This window comes from Liolophura sinensis, chromosome 6, assembly GCF_032854445.1.
Source record: "Liolophura sinensis isolate JHLJ2023 chromosome 6, CUHK_Ljap_v2, whole genome shotgun sequence".
Lineage (NCBI taxonomy): Eukaryota > Metazoa > Mollusca > Polyplacophora > Chitonida > Chitonidae > Liolophura > Liolophura sinensis.
Genome location: NC_088300.1, coordinates 36,248,147 through 36,254,661, shown reverse-complemented (window position 1 = coordinate 36,254,661; position 6,515 = coordinate 36,248,147).

The following is a 6,515-nucleotide window of genomic DNA, read 5'->3' as shown; positions in this document are numbered from 1 at the left end:
TACATAAAGTAAAAAGTAACGTGTATATAGTGCCTGAAATGAAAGGCAAATTACAGAACTGCATGTTCAGAAATTATTTAAATTATTATTTTTTTATATAAATTTAAGAAGTCTTAATGAAAATGCAATTATTTTGTTAAATCCATTAAAACTAGGAATGATCCTATAAAGTGGTTTAGTGACGATTTTGCAGAAATGTACTACTTTCAAAATGTAACGCAGACAAATAATGGGAATTCGTCTAGTTAAACTAGAACAGTGACGACAGTGTTTAGTTGGCAAATTCACACATGACCCGATGAAATCCAATCTCTTGTAAGTTGATTTCATGATTCATATAAATTTTCCTAATGCAGTGACATGCAAAACTGATAAGCATAGATGTTGGACAGCCATTTTTGCTGTAATATGTGTAATATCCACATGAAAGAAATAGATACGTATTTTGTCGACACTAAATTCAAGCGCCATGTCTGCCAAAGCCCAGCGCACACTGACATTTGTTCTCGAAAAAGGAATGTTACGATCCAGGCAACAAAAATATCTAGTGTTTTGCCCCTTTGCGGGTAACCACAACAAGTGTTCCTGACCGTCCGTGGTTCGCCGACGGCATCTTCAAAAACGAATAACACAAATATGGCCATTGTGCGGATCACTTAAGAATGGGATCTGAAATCTTATTTAAAGGAACAAGTGTTGTTCGTGTGCGCTTGGCTTAAGGACATAGGTTGCCATAGTCATTCAGATAGATGAACATATTTTTACAAGATTTTTTCCATATCTTACATAACCTGCCTCCATGTCTTGGTAAATTATAGTTTGTAAATAGTGACTTGGTTGATCAAAGCCTTGCATTTTGTAATAACCTCAGGAATCTGGATAAATTGACGTCCATTCGCTTCAACAAGGTGGTGTATAATGATGGTATTTGAAGTATATCTTCAAAATGATCAGAGCGGTGTATGTTGTATAAAATTTAACAATTTCGACGAAAATACAGGAAAAAAGCGACATGTTGTAAAGGTGATAGTCCATTCGGTGTCTCAAGATGATGTACGATGGTATTTGATGTTAATATGGACTTGAAGAAAAAATTGCATTTGTATTGAATTGTAGTAAAATGCTCTTCCACTTTAATCGTTCCGAGGAAAACACAGGATTGATAAAGCAGGTAATTCAGCAGGGTAGTCAGTGGGTTAAAATCTCGAGTCTGTATACTCTGTGAAAGGTTAGCTATGTGTGCATGTTGGTTTATTTTGACTTGTCATTATTGCATAATAAAGACCGCCACATTTTTAATGTTGTTCTTATTCACAAATTTTGAACTTATTCACTATTTGACCCTGGTTAATTACCCATCCTGAAAGACAGAGTGATTCCAATGGAACGGCCACTTTACAGCGACTGAGACTGGACGATCTGGTTTGCAGGTTTTCCGTCGATTCTATTCCGTTACCCACCTGCGAGCCTGTTCTACGTTTTCATATCACGGCAGTGTACACAAAGACGGCCTATATACCGTCGCAGTTGACATACGCTATTTTCAGTTAGTCCAGTCGGAAAGCTATGATTTTTGGGGTGACAACGTATATGTCTGTAGAGACGTTATGCATAAAGCATACCCTTACTGACTTTGACTCAGCAGAATGATGGCCTGGATGACTGGATGTACAAGCGCTAGTTGAATCGATTCCGATCGGGAAACTGAATGCGCATACCTCCACGCTTAATCCAATTTTATCAGATTCTCAGTTTACTCAGCAATTTTTTTCTTTTAAATGTTTACCCAGATTATGTATAATAAATCAACATGCTATTTTTTTCCTTTCGAAATCTACAAGCATAACCCTGTTGAATTAATTATAATCTGCCATATCGTGTCCTGAAAATAGAAAAATAACTTGTTTTCTTTTTGGTTAGCCCGATACAAGCCAAATCAGTAGCAAACTTTTCTCAAATGTAACGTACAGATATCCTGGCCATACTGATGGAAGATAAGTGAAATGTTACGCTATGCAACAAATGCCTGCACATAAATGCCTTCAAGCTGTCACTTAAAAACAAGTGAAACAGTATGGGATATGTTTGTCAAGGGCACTACAACTGATGTTGTTTAAGTTAAATGTTACGCTGTACAAACAGTCACACTAGTGTCGTCGACAACTTCTCTGCCAAATGCCTGCACATAAATGCCTTCAAGCTGTCACTTAAAAACAAGTGAAACAGTATGGGATATGTTTGTCAAGGGCACTACATCTGATGTTGTTTACTCTCGTAAAATGTTCTATTAAAAGACTCCTAGCGATTGGGTGGGATGTGTTGTCGGGAGACTGCAATATGAATTTCTTGCCACTGTATTTTGTTGCAATTCTGGCAGTGTGAAGTAAAACAACAAAGGTCATGCAAGCCGACATTTTCATGGAAAATGAATCAATACAGAATCAATACCACGGATGCCTCTAATCGATTCAACAAACTTTGTCTTTAACAGTTCGATTTCATTGTTGACTACCATTTATTTAGTTATTTAGTTATTTACATTTGATTTGTGGTTAACATCATATCCTTAGAGGGGGAAAAAGGATCGAACCACCACCATTCGACTGACAGGTCTATACCCGTATATATGACAAATCTCCGCCGATTTTAAACAGCTCTCCTTTTAATGTTGCACAGATCCTGTACAATTTTCTATATACTCACCAAAGCAAATATGACATATGCTTTCATACACAAACGTCTATATAACGTGCTTATTCACTTGATTTTAAATAACAGCCCAGTCGTTTGTCGTGCTATTCAATCAGTGAGACACATGCATAAACGTTTGCATACGTGACAAACTTCGCACCAACTGAACAAATTGGAGATTGTGTACAAGACCAAATCAAAAGAGTGTCGATTAAGATAAGGCTGTCCTAAGTTTTATTTAGTGAGGTTAAATATTGTTTTTTGACACCAGCTATTCTCAAGTTCTGGAAGTGCTTTCTTATCATTCAACAGTTTTCAATAGCTGGGTTTGTAACTCCATTAACGGAACGGTGTACGCATGCCTGAATTTTGAGGTATTTTTCAGGGTGGGTTTTTAGGTAAAGATTCCCTATTTATACCAAAAGGGCTATTTGAAAAGTTCTACGTTTTCCGAGCTTCATTGAAAACCCTGAATGTTGTGGTTCGTATAGTGCAACTCACGTAAAGTATACACAAAGTGAAAAGCTACGTGTTTTCCCAGCTTTCAAACATTAGTCCGTTTGCTAAGTTGTCGATTATTAAAATAAATGAAGGCCTCACCTACAGGAATTTAGTTTTCTACACTGACCATATGTTTAATATAAAAGTTAACTTAACTTATAAAATTATTAGGAACAGCAATTTTATTACACTGAGTTCAAGCTAGAGATTTATTGTGAATATACTGTGATCATTATCATGTAATTAAACGCAAATTGTGAAATTTATTACAAATTTCAACTCTAAGAATGCATTTTGTAGTTTATAATTTCGCAATTTGCAGTAAATATATTTTTAAATGGAGTTTTGATAGTTACTCTCAATCATCCCATCTGCCAGCTTAGACCTGGTCATGCTTTAAATAAAATGTTTCAATGTCTTTTTGAAAGGTATACATATATTATAAATAGGCAATATAGTTTAAATTGTAACAACTATTACAAATAATTGCCTCTGAAACAGTTGTAATTCGAAATAATTTATTACAAAAGTTCAAAGGAGTGTTTTTTTTTTTTGTAATAGTTAATACAAACTGAGAAGCGAGAATACATTTCATGATTCATGATAATTGTCGAATCATGTATGTGCTCTCCGGCCTTCCACTGGAATGAAATGAACAGGCCAACAGTTTTTGAGGGCAAATGTTTGTTTTCTTTTCCGTCGCATTTCCTTATATACACCTATGGCCCTGATTGGTGCATTTAACGAATACGTCATGACGACATCTTACCGTCCATAACTCAGATGTAAGTAATGGTTAAAGGTTTACCCTTTGAATGTGTTATATCAATATTTGAACTCGGTTTTCCTGATTAAACTAAAGTAAAATTACCACTTGCATCTGCTAGGGATGTATAAGAACTGAAAAGCTGCGCCTGTTGCTACACATCGTCGCGTGAGGTTGGCAAATGTAGACACGGTACAGAGAAATGGTCCTCGTCCAGAAGACACTGTATGGTGAAGAGGTCATTTGATATTGCAAACGCCTTAATAAGCCGCGTTATCAGGAAGGGGAAATAATTTGTAAAGCAAAAAGGAATTTTGTAAATAATACCTGACCTGCTTCCATGTCGTGGTAAATGTTAGTCTGTAAATAACGACTTAAAAACGTTGCATTTTGTAATAAACTAGGGAATCTGGAGAAAATGACCGAAAGGTCTCCATTCCTTTTAACAGGATGATCAGTAATGAAGACTTTTACGGTAAATCTTGAAAAACAAATCATTACAAAATGGAACTCTCTCGGGTCATAAGAACGATGCATTTTGTAATAAATTTTTGAGAACTAACAAAAATACGGGAAAAAAATGTTAGTCACAAGGTGATCGTACTATGGTATTTGATGTTAATGTGGACATTACATTTTTACTGGATTCAGGTTCCAGGATGCTCTTCCGCAGAAAATTTATTTATTTATCTGATTGGTGTTTTACGTCGTACTCAAAAAAATATCATTTATACGACGGTTGCCAGCATTATGGTGGGAGGAAACCGGGCAGAACTCGGGAAAGCCTACGACCATCCGCAGGTTGCTGGAAGACCTTCCCATGTACTGCCGGAGAGGAAGCCAGCATGAGCTGGAATTGAACTCACCGCGACCGCATTGGTGAGAGGTTTCAGTGTCATTACGCTGTGCTAGCGCGTTAACCAGCTGAGCCACGGAGCCCCCCCCCCCCCCCTTCCGCAGAAAAGACAGGATGGGTAAAACAAGTGATTTAGCATGGGAAGTCAATGGCTTAAAATACGTAATTGCGACTATATGTACTCCTATGCGAAAGGTCAGCTCTGTGTGTACTGGTCCATTTTGACTGGTCATTACTAAAAAATATAGACTTTGTCTCATTTTGCTTTTGTTCTTATTCACAAAAGTTGAACCTATTTCCCATTTGACCCTTTATGATTACCCATCCTGAAAGACAGAGTGATTCCAAAGGAACGGCCACTTTAAAGCGACTGAGACTGGACGATCTGGCTTACAGGTTTACTGTCGATTCTGTTCACCAACCCATGTGCGAGCGCATTCTGCGATTTTTATAAAACTACGGTGTACACAAAGACCGTCGCAGTTGATACCCGCGGTTGCTTTCAGTTGGTCCAGTCGGAAAGCTGTGTTCTTTGGATTGACAAGGATTATGTATATAGACGCGTTACATGTAAAGCATATTTTTACTGACTGTGACTCAGCAGACTGATGGTCTTGATGATGTACAAGCGTTAACTGAACTGATTCCAATCGGGAAACTGTGAATGCGCATGCCTCCACTCTTTTCGTCGTATTTTGTTCTCAGTTTATTCAGTATTTTTTTCTTGTGCATGCATAATAAATCAACATGCAAGAAATTTTCCTTTACAAATCTATAGCTGTAGCCCAGTTGAATTTATTATACACACTAATCTGCGCTATCTTATATAAAAATGGAAAATGAATTTGTTTTGCTCTTGCGCAACTGTTGAAATTTTTGTTACATACAAAGCTAACTACCACAATAACCTTTCGCAATCTGTACTTGTAGCTATAGTCGTATACAAGTGCTCGATACATATTCATTCACCCGTCCTTTTCTCGACCACGCGGTTACGGTAACGGATGTGATGACTTCTATGGCGCTAGCATGATCAGTTGATTTTCGTCCGATATGGTCAGATTAAAAAAGAAACCTGGTTATTGTGACCTCAAAAACAGAAAAATCTGTATGGAAAGAAATTTAGAATTTTATAAACAGTTCAGAACCGAGTGATCAGTATTGCACTCCAGTGGTAAAGACAGAACTTATCACAATTTGTTGTAGCGTCAGTACAATGTATCCGGGTGACGGAGATTCATGGGAAGGTTTCAGAGCGGTATACGGAGCTATTCATGTCACAACTATAGCGGGATACAGCGAAGATATAGAACTGGAAGCTCAAGGCTTTATAGAGAAGCGCATAGCAAGTCTTCCTAAGTTTGTTTAGTACAAAACAGAGCTTCTTTAATTCCACTCAATATATTTGCACGGCTAGTGAGTTAACGGGTAATGTGATCGAATAATTAGCTGATTGATTAACTGGTTGAATGATTGATTAGTTCTGCATTGGCAGTTTGATTGGTTGATCGATTGATTGATTTACTGATTAGCTGATTGATCATGCAAATGTTTGATTAAATGGTTGGTTTCTTCTATTTGTTGGTTAATCAATTAATTGTTTTCTGGGTTGGTTACTTATTTAAATTTCTAATTTGTTGGGTCGTGATCGAATTAAAAAGGATTTATTCTTCATCGTGGCAGCTTGAATGAAATTGTACA